Here is a 14,937-nt window from a genome sequence, read left to right on the forward strand (position 1 = left end):
CAGTATACAGTATTCTACAAGGTATTTCTACAAGGACGTTTAATACCAGTGAAGCCACTACATTGAATCAAAAATTACACATTTTTCCAGGTCTCTTAAATTKTTATTCAGGTAGTCATTCTAATACCAAGACTTCAAAAAGAACAGCAATATTTTTATAATGGCAGCAAAACGTCTTCCATGAAAACCACRGCCACTCTGCTCTTGGAAGTCTGTGTTACATTCTAAGAGTTGCTGACTCTGTGCTACAACTCAGACTCCAGCCCTATAACACTTCATTACTTTTGCAATTTCCACATGTAAACAACAACAACACTTACAAAAACAGCCATAGTGCATATTTCCCCCCTGCCACAGTTTTCCCTGAATAACAGTGGCAACATTTTCCCCCCCAATACTAGGGACTCACACCATAATCGATTCCCTTATGCTACTACAATATGATCTCACATAATGAACCATGTATAGTGTAATTGATGGAAGTCATACAACTCATGCAAACAAACAAATGGATGTCTAACAAATAAACCTATCAGAAATTAACTTTGACTATTTGTGTGTTCAGCTAAGATATGAATTACATCTATGGCAAGTGACAGACAGAAAGTGACAGAGACTGTCAAGAGAAAATTAAAACCTAAGTACTTAGTAATTTAATCATTTCTTCTCTTGTACTTTAAGTCTGGTGGAAACTACTGACTAGCAGTCTTAATTCCATTTACTAAAGTTTTGAGGGATACAGTATACAGGCGTTAGTGCCTCTCCACAGTTAAGGGTATGAATTGAGATTTCCACTGGCTGACATATAATTATCGAATTCACTTTTCAAATTTGGCACAAGGGACAAGTGCATTTATTAAATAATTCCTTCAGTTGAAGATTTAGAAAATCTCACAAAGCAGATATTTGAAGATGCCCATGGAAATTCAGGCCTGTTTTTCTCGTATTTCTTTGTGTTTCACTATCTTAAATCATATATTCTGCCCACATATCACATTTCATCCAGTATCTCATCTTTACAATCTTTCAGACAAAGGTAGGTATTGGGACTTGAAATGAAGACCTTTAAAAGTTATTTCTATCATTTTTTGCMACTGCATTTAGCTTGGCAAAGAAAACAAACAGATGTGAGAGCTGTCATCAACGCCATGCTCTGCTATGCATAAAGGTAAGAGAGAGACCTTTGTGCACAATATTGTTTATGGACATAGCCTTTCACTTATTGAAAGGGAGTAAAATAAAGATGTTGTTTCCAAATGGTAGGGTTTCCCCTTGCTTCTTGTTCAAGYGTGTTGTCAGTGTAAATGGAAACAACCCAAATCTAACCGCAGGTGGAGCTTGTCTTTGTAAAGAGAAAAAAAGTAATAATGATAATCTTGATAATTGCATAGGTGTAAAATGCTTGCAAAGTTGGAGCCATTTTCAGAAAGGGCAAACTATTACTGGATACTGGCTCCTTACTCACATGAAAACAACACCTCCTTTGTTTCTCCAAAGATTTTCTCTCAGGTTAGCTACTGTCCTTCCTTGCCGGGAGAAAATGCTGCCAGGATGTCTCTCCACTCACACACACTGGCAAAAAATGCCATGGGAATCTGACTTGGGCAAACATAAGCAAACAGCTGTTGTGGTCTCCAAAGTGACCTCCTCCAGCTGCCTCTTCCCATTAGGCAGTAATCCCACTACTGCCAGCAGTGGGACTTAYCTATGCCTTAGCCATTTCAATGTACATTGACTGCCCGAGCCTTGGCTCCTGGGACAAATACATCCAGCAGAAGAGTGGGTGACAGGTGACAGGAGATGACCACAGTGACAATAAGATTGCCCAAATGTTAAACAGCAGAACCGTTAGCCACACTGAAACAAGACTGAAACAAGCAGTATCTGAGGTCTTGCTGACAAGGGGAAGCTCCAGCAGTTTTGCTGGTGGGGCTACAGATGTACAGTTTTAGCAGAATGAATCCCAATGTGAACACTCTAATTCTTAAATGTAAAAGTTAGGGACAGAGGAGCTGGGTTATTACAGTCACTTTCCCCAGTGACATCAGCTAACCTGAAAAGGACATCTCTAATTGCCAAAGGATGCATCCTGTGCAAGGATTATATCTGTAAACTATATCAGTTTAAATCTGTCTTTGCAACCATAGCAGAAGATTGTCCCCATACAGACAGACTCTAAAGAAGGGATAAAACAGATACTGGGCAGAGCCGGGGACCCGGCTGCCAGGGTCAAGGGGAACAGGGCTGAAGCATAGCTTGAGAGGAAAGCCAAAGAGCACTGACATGCCAGCAGTGAGGAATGTGTGCGAAGACAAAATGCCCTTCAGGAGGAGGTGCTTGGGGATTATAGCTCTATACCCTTGAGCACACCACTGTACAGCAGTCATAGTAATAATTAATAACAAGGAAATGATTCTCGCCCTGTTCTGGTCACCTTATTAAAGCTAGGATATTGTGGAAATGGAAAAATCCCAGCAGGACAGCACCCAGGATGATAGATGGATGGGATGCATTTTTAACAGAGCTCACTACATTTCAGGAAATACATTTCTGAGARGAGAATGGCTGCAAAGCTTTTATATTTCTTTCGCATTCTACTGCTACCAGCTGCTATCAGAGAAAGGATAGGCTGAGGCAAGGTGGACTCTTGCTCTGACCACCTGATGGCCAATTACGCTATGTTCTTTGTTCCTAAATGCTCGGCTAAAACTGGTAACCTTGTCTTTATATTTTGTTGTCATTCCCCCTYGCATGTTAGGTACTTAACTGAAAAAAGGAACAGAAGTTTTTAAAATAGTGCAAGCTGCTGYGTTCTTTTTGCATGTCTGATATGACTCACAACATTTGGATAGAGATGTTGCTTTGCGCTAAAAACTCCTAAAATCCAGACTTTGACTGCTAGGCCAAGGTCTAGTTTCTAGTTTGCTGAGCACTTGCAATTTATTCACAGATGCTCTCAAATAGTCTCAATGCACAGGAAGTTGAAACAGGCATCTGGATGAGTATCCAAATGTGATAAAGCTGAGTTAAATATAAAGACAGGATTCTCTGTTGTGCAAATGGACAGGAGGGGATAGTTTTAGCAAGGTTGTTCTAGACTTCTAGTTGTTAACATTCCCCCTCAGRGGCTCTATAAAGCCCAGAGGTCACTTCCAGCTAGGTGTTCTCACAGTTGCATGAAAACGAATCAAGAAACCAGCACAGAAAAGATTCTATACAAGCGCTGAATGCTTTCTGATTTGTCCTTGCAAATGCTCCCCATGCTGCAGTTCCTCTTGCCAAGGCTTTTAGATGGCATGGTGGGCTAAGACAGAATGGGCCATTCACCCTGCTCCCATTGAGTCACAAAGGAGAGACCTTTTGCARGGATGTGTGTTTCAGTTGAAAGGGATGGAGAAAAGGAATGAAGAAAGAAAGAGAAAGAAACAAAAGAAAGTCTTAGCCCTTCAAAACAATTGAATAAATATTTCCTCCAGTTAATAAATAACAGGCTTGGCTGGGGAATTGTAATTGTGTATATAATGCATCTCAGATCTACGGTATAATTACACTCTGGAAACCATTGACTAATAAAAGGCACCATCCAGGGGAAAGGATGCCTTCTTGCCATGGGCTGACAGGCAAGCAACAAACAAGACACACTTTTTCACCTTCTATTCAATAAAATCAGTGTATTAAATATGCAGGCAGAGCACCTCCATTAAGCAATTCACTTCCTTTCTTTCTTTCTTTTCTCTTTTTTTTTTTTCTTTTCTCCTCCTTTTGTTTCCATCAAGACAGGGAAAGTTAAAAGAAAAAAAAAAAGAAAAAGAAAAGAAAAAAGCTATATATGAACCCCCCCACCATATGTGAGCTGTGTTTTAATGAGGCTGCGTCCTGGTCCCTCTGCTGTACTAAGCAAACATGTTCCTGCTCCTGCAAAGAAAGCCATTGCTTGACTGGGCCAAAGGGAACAAAGCTTAGGAAATACTATGAGCCTTTTTCTTTGCTACCAATCCCTCCTTCATTCCGTCAAAAAGCAAACTCATCTCTTCATTATATAATAAATGCTTAGTCACAGAGTAAAGCCAATATAAGCTGTTTCTCTCCAACCAACCATGCATTTGGACCTTTAGAGAAAATTGGAAGTGAAGAGACTCAATTAAAAACCATATTTTAGTTTCAAAAACTTAGGAAATCACATATGGATTTAAACAAAACCTCTAGCTCTTCTTCTCCAGCATGCTCTGAACCAAAGCTCAGAACTCAGGGCATATCTCCAGAGACACTTTCTGCTTATGATTTCAGCCTTGACAGGAAAACAGAAGTAAAGCATTGCATGAACGTTTTAAGGTTCTGCAAAATGTTTGGTAAGGCATTTCGGTATGGGATCTCCTGCATAATGCAGAAGGGACAGTGTAACGGATTTAGTACATGACTATAGCAAAAATTCCCTTTGAACCCCTTCAGTGCACCATGAAACTGGACCAAAGAACTGGAGCATAGCCATGCCTTTTCCTCCTCTGCATGGGATTCTAGCACCCAACTGCTCATGTCATGTCTTTGCAAGTAAAGTGGAGACCATGTGAACCCTCTTATTTCCAGCTGCTCTTATGCACAGGTAGGAATGAGAACCTTTATTTGTTTATTTATTTTGTCCCTGACCTTCAACTGCTTTATTCAACCTCTCAGCTTGAGACTAGGGCACGTTGCATGTAGCTTGCTGCTACTCTACTGACGAGAAGCAAGAAAAAAAACATGCTTCCCATAAGGGGAAGAGTTAATTATTAAACCAGAAACTTGGATGCATATTCACTGAGTGGGTGAGCTGCTAATTGAGAATGTCCAGGGTTGATAAGCAAGCACTTCTGGTTTCAGGTACTTCCAACTGATGCACCTCATTTCCCACTTGTGCCTCCAAGAGMCAAAGTTTACTAATGACCCCACTGAGCTCTCCAGCTTGCAGAGCCTTGCCTTGAAAGAAGCAAGGAGAGAAATTGAGCTGCACTTGCTGTCACTTCTTCCCTCCCCAGGGCCTGGAGGGGAGAGGAAGCAATGAAAGAGTAGTTGAGTTGAGCAAGTTTCCTGACTCAGCAGTTGTGTGTTCATTCGCAGAGGCACTGCTGCTGCCACTGCTAATAGGCTGTGGTAATGGAGAGGCATCTCGCAGGCAGGACGGTGGGAGGCTGATCAGCTCCAGCAGAAGAAGTGAGGTCAGTGGTAATGAACGACGGCAAAGAGGAATGCAAATTGCGGGAGGATTTATGGAGCAGTTTCTGCTCAGCGAGCAGATTCCGGATAAGTGGAGTGTTAATAAGGCAGGCAAGCTCTTTGGCTGTGCCAGCTGTTGACAGAGACTGGCACGCTTTTTTGACTGGCATTCACCCAAGACTGGGTGCAGGGGTGCCCACAGCACAAACACCACTCGCTGCACACGTGCTCCCTCACTGCACACATATGGTGGCAACCCGTACGCATACATGCTTACATGCACTGCAGTGCTCTGTCCTTTCGTGAGCAGGGTATGTACATGTGCCAAACCCAAGGGGTGCTGAGAAGAAGCAGAAATAGGTGGCTGTGGGCTGTTAATGAGCACACAAGGGAGAACAGAAAAGGAGTGAGATTTAGTAGGACCAAGCCCTAAACAAAGCCATTTTTATCCTCTCTTCTTTTAGTGCCTCCTTTCTTCCTTGATCTCAGAACATTCTACAGAGTTAGATGAGTATCTCTTACTAATCCTTCAGACTTTCCACAGAAAGGGTGACTGAAGTTACACATTGCAAATCCTAGAACAACTAGAATGAAGACCCATCTTACCTTGCCCACCTCATAGCTGTCTGGGTTTGAATGTCTTGGGTGCATTGCTGATATGAATAGCTAATRATAATGGCACAGTAATGGACTGTGCTAAGGAATGCCAGTCTCTGATGAGTCTCTTATTTTAGAACTTTTCCTTCCAAAAGTTGCACAATAACCATCCCAGCATTAAGAGAACAGAATTTTTTCTCAACCATAGCACTGCTACCCACAGCTGATCAGTGTGGTAACACTTCAAGGTCTACAAACACCCCTTCTGGCTGCTGCTACCTTTACTTTTGCTTTCTAACTGTCTGCCTCTTGTTATGTTCTAACCTCTGAGTTGGTTAAGCTGCACAGGTTGCCACTAAATGCTCTCTGGCTCATTGGAGGGGCCAGTTCACCCCAGCAAAGGCGTGTAAACTGTGAGAGCTTTGCAATCTCACTCAAAGTACTCATCGTAAACCTTCAGCTGAAGCTGCCCCACTGGTTTGTGCCAGGAAGATCCTGAATCAAGAAGGAGAGGTCATGGTGAGCAGTYCAGCCACCAGCCACAGACACAGGAAAGAGAAAGAGCAAGGGATCCTGTATCGTGCTGACCAAAGCGGAGCAAGGTCTGACGTTAGGGAAGGCCAGCACATAGGGCTCCCTCAGACACACATATGCTGGGTAATATGATAAGGGCACTGGGAGGCACAATGGSGCCTGAGCACCAAGTCACAAAGCAGCAGTTAGAGCATGGAGTGAGCTACTTGCAGGACTGTGGCAGCCACCTATGTGGTTTGGCTTCTTGGCAGCACCAGACTGCATGGCTACATTTGGGCATGTCCTTCTGGAGCAGCGGAGGATTGTGGCACTGCACATCTTAGCAGCACCGCAGCCGGAGAGTGAGGAACAGGAACCAAACGAGCTCATTTCATTCTGAATACATAAAACTTGGCAACTCTATTAAAGGGCTGGAGCTTACTTTGCTCATTATGAAAAATTAGTGCTGTCCTATAAAAATACTGGAGACAGTGTGTCACTTAAGGTGTGGATGCCTTGAGGATACTGTCCTTTCTTGATAGATCCTGCATCAYCAGGGATGTACATACATCAGGAGTGAGACAAGGGATTTTGGACCTGGAATCTGGTACTTCTTGAGTTGGTACTTTTCTCTTTCTGCTTGAACAAAGGAGAAGCAGGAGTAGTCAAGTTTCAAATTGACCAAAGAAGGTTTGTACATATGTGTTTCAGTGTCTCACTAACAAATCCAGTGAGAAAGACATTACATTTATTCAAACAGAAACAAAACATTGCAAAGCTTTCCAATAAAATAAATACAGAAAGAAAAAAAAATGTCATCCTGGGCCAACCGCAAATTAGGCCAATCCAAATACAACATTTTATTTCTTTTCTGGATTATTCAAGCCGCTGCCTAATCTTTTCTTTTAATTTAGATCCGTGTTAATACCATTTGAAAAAGCAAAGCTATTTCTGTGAAAAGAATGCCAAAATTAAACATTTCTTTGTTTCATTTCTGAACTACTACATTCCAAAACTAAATGTTTAACATTTACAATAGTTCTCCTCATGCTTCTTGTCCTATTTGTCTTTTTTTTTTTCTTTTTTTTTTTAATAGAACTCTTTTCAGATTTTGCCCAAACATATCCAGAGTTCTCATTCTGGATTCTGCTTCATTTTTTTTTTTTTTATTCTTTAATAAAGACTTTCAACCAAGTCTATCAGGAAGGTTAAAACTTTTCATGGCTCTGAGGGCTGATCTGGTGAAAAGTTAAAAGAAAAGCATACATCACTCTCTCTTCCCTAGCACCTGGGAAGAATCCCAAGGACACAGACATCTCAGTGCTATCTAGCATCATTGGAAATATGTTTCCAATTTCACTATGACTACAGGAAAGCAAGCATGTAATTTATATAGAGGCAAATGATCAACAGAAAGGCAGCAATGAGTCCCACTAAACTGAGCATCTTTACTAGAGGAATGCTTATTCCTGATGGGAAAAAGAAAATTAGATGTCCATATTGAAGCCCAAAAGAAGCCCTTCCAACTAAAAGAGTTCTTGCCATACTTGGGAGAAGGACTGGAGCATCCTCACCTCGCACCCTCGGACAGCAGACCTTCACTGCTCAAGGATGTTCATGCAGAGTATAACTCAGTATATTTTGTTGACTTCTTTTCTTAAAATGGAGAGGTGTGTCCTGATAGCTGCCTCTCTAGGAATGTTGTCTTCCACACAGGCAGAGAACTTGTGTGACAGCTGGAAATACTTGGAGAAAAGGAAGTGTTTTGTTTCACAAAAGAAAATACAAATGAGTAATTTGAGTGCCATCAAAGCTGCTCTGTGTGTGTGTGTGTGTGTGTGTGTGTGTGTGTGTGTGTGTGTGTTAGAGAGCGAGGGAGAGAGAGAGAGAGAGAGGTAAATCCCTTGTTAGACCAGAGCTCCCTGGAATCAGGTGATGTTAAGAAGAAAAGAGACTGATGTTTAAAGGATTCAAAGATTTTTTTTTTCATTTATTGGGCCAACTCTTTGACCTTCGCAAAGAAAACTACAAAAGTAGAGTATAAAGGAATTACTTTTCTCTGTCTTCCCTTCTCTTCTCCTTTCCCCTTGCACTTTCCCTTTCCTCTTCCCTTTCTCCTTTCTTTTCCATCCCTCAGCTTTCTCTACAGGAACAGGTAATTGTGCTGCTGTTTCTTGAAAAGATGCAGTTCTCTCTCAGTTAGGGCTTCATAATAAAAGTGCCAACAGTGCTACCACTGGCCTGACAGGAAATCTGAATGAAGAATACTGCTGTATGAGAGCTGTCATGAAAAAAACTGCTTATAAAGAATGTCCTGGACCAGAGGTGGAAAAGATCCATGGGCTGAGCTCAACACTAGCATAAATCCATTGAAGTCTAATACATTTGCCCTAACACAAATGGGCAGTAGCTACACAAGTTATTTTCTCTATTCAAATGCTTCATAGCTATACAGATATGAAATAGCCAGAGACGTGCATTTGAGTTCCTTTGGGAGCTGGGTCCACTGATGCCACAATCAGTTGTTGAACCCAGGTGAGGCAAATCCATCTGTTGATAAATAGTCCATCTTTTTTGCCCATCTAACACAAAGGTTTACATGGTTGGAGCAAAATCCAACATTAACTGGCTGTAGAGAAGTACCATCAGTTTTGTGCACACTCTTTTCCTCTTTCYTTTTCTGCCTTGGAAACTCTGCAGAGCAGAATAGTACTGCTGTACCAGTAGCTTAGCAAATAGCTGTCTGATGCCCTTCTATTCACTTCTGCCACTTACCTCATGGGAAAAAAAAAAATCATATCTATCTGCCAGTTGCAGCACAAACTAAAAACATTAAAAAGGAAATGAAAAGGAGAAAAAACTTMAGGAGCAAATCTCTCATTGGGTGCTAGGCAGCAGAAATCAACAGCATAACACCAGGGCCGAACTTAGCCCAACATGATATTTTGACAAACTAAACAATTAATTAACAACTATCTCCTTAGCAGATCTCTTCCTGCGACAGAATATTCGAGGAACACACAGATCTATGTAAGAGCTCTATCACTACTGTTACATGCTGAMGAATAGCATCTAATTAATTATAATGATGGCAAAGATTACATCCAAATTCCTCTACACAATGTGTACACAGCCCAAACAGACAAAATAAATCAGAGTGCTGTACCCTAATCCACCAGCTTCAGAGGATTAAACAGGTGCATTCTAATCACAGGCTCAGCACAGTCTCTTTCAGTATGCACAGAGTTGCCCTGACATGCAACCAGATCTTTCAGGGATTCTTAGAAAAGAACCTCACTTCAGAAGAAACACGTAGAGTCACAGAATGGCTTAAGTTGGAAGGGACATCTAGAGATCATCAAATCCAACCCCCCAGATCAAGCAGGAACACAATTCAAGTCTTGTCCAGCTATGGTCGTATGTATTTCCTGACTTGCTTTCCATCCCCAAGTTCTAGCCTGTACATGTAAGGCAGATTCCATGGGTAATAAATTATTTTTATCCAAGCCCCTCCTGTAATTTCAAATAGAGAAGTTAGTAGTTTCCACTGCTTGGCTAACATGTTGCTGTGCTGTAAACAGCTGTAAACAGAAGATGCTCCAATCTAGATATGGCAGCATTTCAGACAAGGAACAAGATTTCTTTTACCAAGATGTTTCATAGAAATGAATATGCTTTTCTTTTTATGAAACACATGAGAAATCTGAGATTCCACTGATTGTAAGGCCAGTAGGTCTGTTCACTGTTACATCAAGACTGACTTTCAATTTTAGTGGGAAAGAAAAAGCTTTTCAGAAGGTGGGGCAAAAAAAAAAAGAACAGAGAGTGAAACATATTTTTTCAGGTGACTTTGGTAAAATTCATTAATTGAATCACTAATCACTGGGTTACCTTCCCTCAAGCAGTTGGTTGAGATTGAATGAATCCTACTACACCTACTGTGAAGTTAGACTCCTATGCTATCTGGGAAGAGAACAGGATGGTCTAGCCCGTAAAAACTCTACTGTTGGTCAGAACAAAAAGCCACATTAATATTTGTTTTTGCAAAGGAACATTTTTTTGAATACCTCAAGTGGAAATAATCATTTTCTCCATTCTCCAGTTGAAACTTTTCCAGTTGAAACTACGTGTTTTGATATTCCTTGAAATTAAACATTTAATTCTAGGATGTTATAATAGACTTCTTAGCCCTAATTTTATCTATACGAGTTTGTCTTCCATAATGTCTGATTTTGATTATGCACAATTCGGCTCCACTTTGGAGAGAATCCAGAGTGTATTATGTATTTCAGATGAGCAGACTAATCCATGGGAGAGAGCTATATACAAGCAGGGATCCAAACTACAGCTCCTATGAGGCACCACAGCCCTTCAGCAAGTGTCACTTTGTGTCAAAGAAATGTACAGCAAAATGCTTTGACTCATTTAAGTAAGTGAAAATGTTTGAACCAATCCAAGTCAAAACATTCTGTTCAGATTCTAACATTTAAAGTGTGCAAAATGTTGCTGYGTATTATTTATAAATACCTGATGGGAGATTGTAGAGAGGATGTGGCCAAACTCTTCTCAGTGGTGGACAGTGACAGGACAAGGAGTAATGGGTACAAATTGAAACAAAGGTAGTTCCATCTCCCTGTGAGGAGGAACATTTCTACTGTGAGGGTGACAGAGCCCTGGAAGAGGCTGCCCAAAGAGGTGGTGGAGTCTCCTTCTCTGGGGGTCTTCAAAACCCACCTGGATGCCACCCTGTGCCACATGCTCTAGGTGACCCTGCTGAGCAGATGGTTGGACTAGATGATGTCTAGAGGTCCCTTCCAAACTCAACCATTCTGTGATTCTGTGATTATGGCAAAGAAAATGGTGTTCTCCCTTGGAGAATAATTTCCATGGGAAATTTCATGCCTGGGGAAATTGTGACAGCTAAGTGGCTCTTTGCCATCGGTTGAATCTTTACTGCAGCTGGAGGGGTAAATTGCTGGAAGTGTGTGCATACATGAGCTACCTTAATTTCATATTATTTTGAAATACTTAGTAAGAAAGTTAACAGAGTCTGCTATAAGTCGATCTGAGAAGCTGAAAATCTAAATTAACTATTAGCCCAGGTTGACATTTATGAAGTTTGTCATTTCTGACTTTAATGTGGCTAGGTTTGTTATTTTTGAGCATCCTGAAATCTGCAACATAGACATATCATTCTTGGGCAAAATCTGTATCTGACAAAGAACTATGCATATTATCTAGGAACATCCTTAATAGGTGAAATAAGATCTTCCACAGAAATTTTCCTGAGAATAAATTCTCCATGTACAGCCTTAAAACACAAGGTGGCATGGTAGTAAAATARAGTGAAAAGATGATTTGATTTCTTTGACCTCTCTAAAAAAATTTGAAGAGCCCCATCCATCTCATAGAAAAATAAAGAAGAAACTAAATCCACATGTTTTTGCATCTCTCCCCCTCTCTTTTTGTCTTTTTATGATAAAAGGTATAATGCAACCATTCCTTCCATCATAGCCTCACAATCTCATGCTGTGATCAATCAATACTCTCTATTATCACTTATTACCACAAAAGCCACAACACTAATCTGTCAAATATGGAACAAGGTCCCAATRCATTTCTATGCTGTACAAGCACGGAACATAAAGATAATCTTTGCCCCAAGGGAAATCTAAATATAAGACAAAAGAATGAGTGGCTAAAGGAAACAATTGTTACTATGAGGATGACTGAACACTGGAACAGGGTACCCGGAGAGGCTGTAAAGTCTCCAGCCCAGGAGATCTTCAGAAGATATCTAGATAGGGTCCTGCTCATGGTGACACTCCTTGAATGGAGAGGTTGGGCTAGATAATCTCCAAAGGTCCATTTGAACCTCTGCTGTTCTCTGATTCTATATGTTTCTGTGAGTTGGAGAAGAAGAAAGTGGTAAGACCACACATGGCATCATAAGAGGTAGATCTCTGTACAATGGATGCCTAGCAGTTATTTTGGTTTTGGTTTGGGATTTTCTTTTTTTTTTTTTCTTCTTCTTTTTTTTTAATTTTATTTTTTCTTTTAACTATGTTCTTTTTTTCTTTTTTTTTAAGGGAAAAGGAATTTCAAATAAATTTGTTTTTAGGGGTAGAACATAGAGGTGTCTTTGCAGATGCTGACAGGGAGCAGAGAAGAAAGATGTTCTTTGCAAACCTGACAAGTGGGTGACTGGTACCAGCACTGAGAAGCAACTAGGAAAGGTAGCTCACCTGCCACTACCAGGCAGGGAGAACATACCAGCCTTGAAAACAAAAACAGGCTGATTACATTGGAAAATGGTTAAGGAAAAGTTGGAGAGAACACTGACATAATCAAAGCAAACGGATACATGGTAGACCTTATAAAGGCATTCTGCAGAGCAAAATGTTAAGGGGAAGGCTAAGCTCTGAGGAGATGCTGCTCTCCAGACATGATCTTCAATTTTCAACACTGTCGGGAGGGGGTTTAAAATTTTGCCCTTTAACCTCTGTGCTGGGAGTGACTATTCCCAAATACAAGTTGGAAATGGGGAAGAAAGGTTGAACATTCAAAACAACATCTATTTTTTTTTCCTCCAAGGGATTATTTCTTTTCCACAACTTACTACTGATCTGAACCAATGCCTTGATCCCAGTCCAGGTCCAGGTTTCACAAGTGTTTACTCAGAACTCAGAACTGGATAGTAGGAGCACGGTGAGGCTGGACAGCAGGTACCCTGCAGTCACAATCAGTTCTTGTGTGCAGACAGCAAGAATAGCTTCTTTGGTGAGAACACTTAGCAGGGCAAAAGGAGGTTAGAGAAAGTGGTAGCTGGCTCAACGGACCTTAGATGGAAGTAGAACTACTCAGGTACAGCACTGATACTCTTCCTAACAGAGCTGGGAAAAGAGAGACAATACAATTTCAGGAGCTTAAAATTCAACAAAACTCCAGAAAGTACCCCCTCTCCAGCTGCACTGCATGCAGGCTGATAAGGTCACTTTAATACCTCAGGAGAGCAAAGTACAGAAGTGCTGGAATGACATCTGCAAAGAATGGGGCTCAGTCACAATTTTTCTTTGGGAGAGTTCCTAGCTGTGTAAGAAAGCAGCAGCTCATGCCAGGGCTGTCCTTCTCCACCAGGACATTTTTACATTTTGATGTTGAAACGCAGAGACACCATGTAAGAAGGAGAAGCAATGGGCAGATAAAGTATGGTGAAAATAGGACAGGTCTAACTTTCACTCTCAGAGCTTGCTGTGGGTAGAAAAACACACAGTTGCAACACAAGCATAGATAAGGGCAACACAGATACTGGGTGAGCATGGCCTCTCTGAGACCAAAATTGAAAGAGACAGAGTTGGAATCAGACTAGCAGACACTCATGGAGGACCAGCACCACAATACAAGCTAAGAATCACAGAGAGGGAAGAGAAAAAGTGAATGGAGATCATTCACAACACATGCTTCAAAAGGAGAAAAGATACCAACGTAGGAATACTGTACTAGCTGCAGGTTAAGGATGGGGAGGGCACATTTTATATAAAGGCACCTTTAAATGGGAAATTCATCCCATGTTCTGTTCTTTCTGCCTCTGAATAACAGGCACAAAAAGAAATAGAAATCCAAAATCTGAGACACAGAGGACTGTATTCTGAAATTTGAAACACACTTTAAATAGCAACTGTTTCAGAGATGTTTTCTGACCTGAGCAGAGATGCATTTGGCCTCCCTCCTCCTTTTTTTTTTTTTTTTTTTTTTATTCCTTTACCTTTCCCTCTATTTTTTCCCTTTGTGAGGAAACACTCAAAGCTGAAGGAACTCTAAGACACCAAGTCTGACCATGCGTGGGGCAGAATCTGCTCATTCCAATTATCTGCCAGCCTAATCATAAAAACATCACGGTGCACGCTCCATATGTCATTTTTATTGAATTCATTCAGGAGATTCTCGATTAATCTTTTATTATTCCTTTTCAAATCCCAAGGTTCCCATAACAAGGGCTGATCAGCTAAGGCAATTCTTGCACAGAGACGCAATGATAAGAATTACTTTGGCTCTCTCATTCATGTGTCGTGTCACAAGAACTTCTTACAGCTTCTTAGAGCACATCCTGCTTGGGAAAGACTGTAGGGGCTCTACATGCGTCTTGACCTTCACTCCCCCAGCTAGGAGAGCCTGACCCTCTGCAGGGCTAGTCCTCAAGCATGACCTAACACTGCTCCTGCAAAGAAAAAGGAATGAACACATACATGGAGTGTCTCTGAACGTGAGAGGTGCCACTCACCAGCTCCAGGAAGAAGCCAAGCCCAGTCTAGTAGCGTACCAAACCTAGCATCAGTGGTACAGGTTGAGTTCAATGCGAGGAAAAGAATGGGGGCCTTTTTCAACTCTGCTCCTCCCTCCTGCCTTCCCTCCTCTGCCAGTCTATCTCTCTCATGCTAGTTCCCTGCTTATCTCCATAGCAGCAATATTTACACTGCCACCTGCTGGGAGAGGCTATAGCCGTCTTATTATCCCCAAAGAGAGTTTATTCATATATTCCAGCGGAAAGGAAAGGAAAGGAAAGGAAAGGAAAGGAAAGGAAAGGAAAGGAAAGGAAAGGAAAGGAAAGGAAAGGAAAGGAAAGGAAAGGAAAGGAAA

The sequence above is a fragment of the Nothoprocta perdicaria genome, unplaced genomic scaffold (assembly GCF_003342845.1).
Source record: "Nothoprocta perdicaria isolate Ctin4 unplaced genomic scaffold, notPer1 scaffold_371, whole genome shotgun sequence".
NCBI lineage: Eukaryota > Metazoa > Chordata > Aves > Tinamiformes > Tinamidae > Nothoprocta > Nothoprocta perdicaria.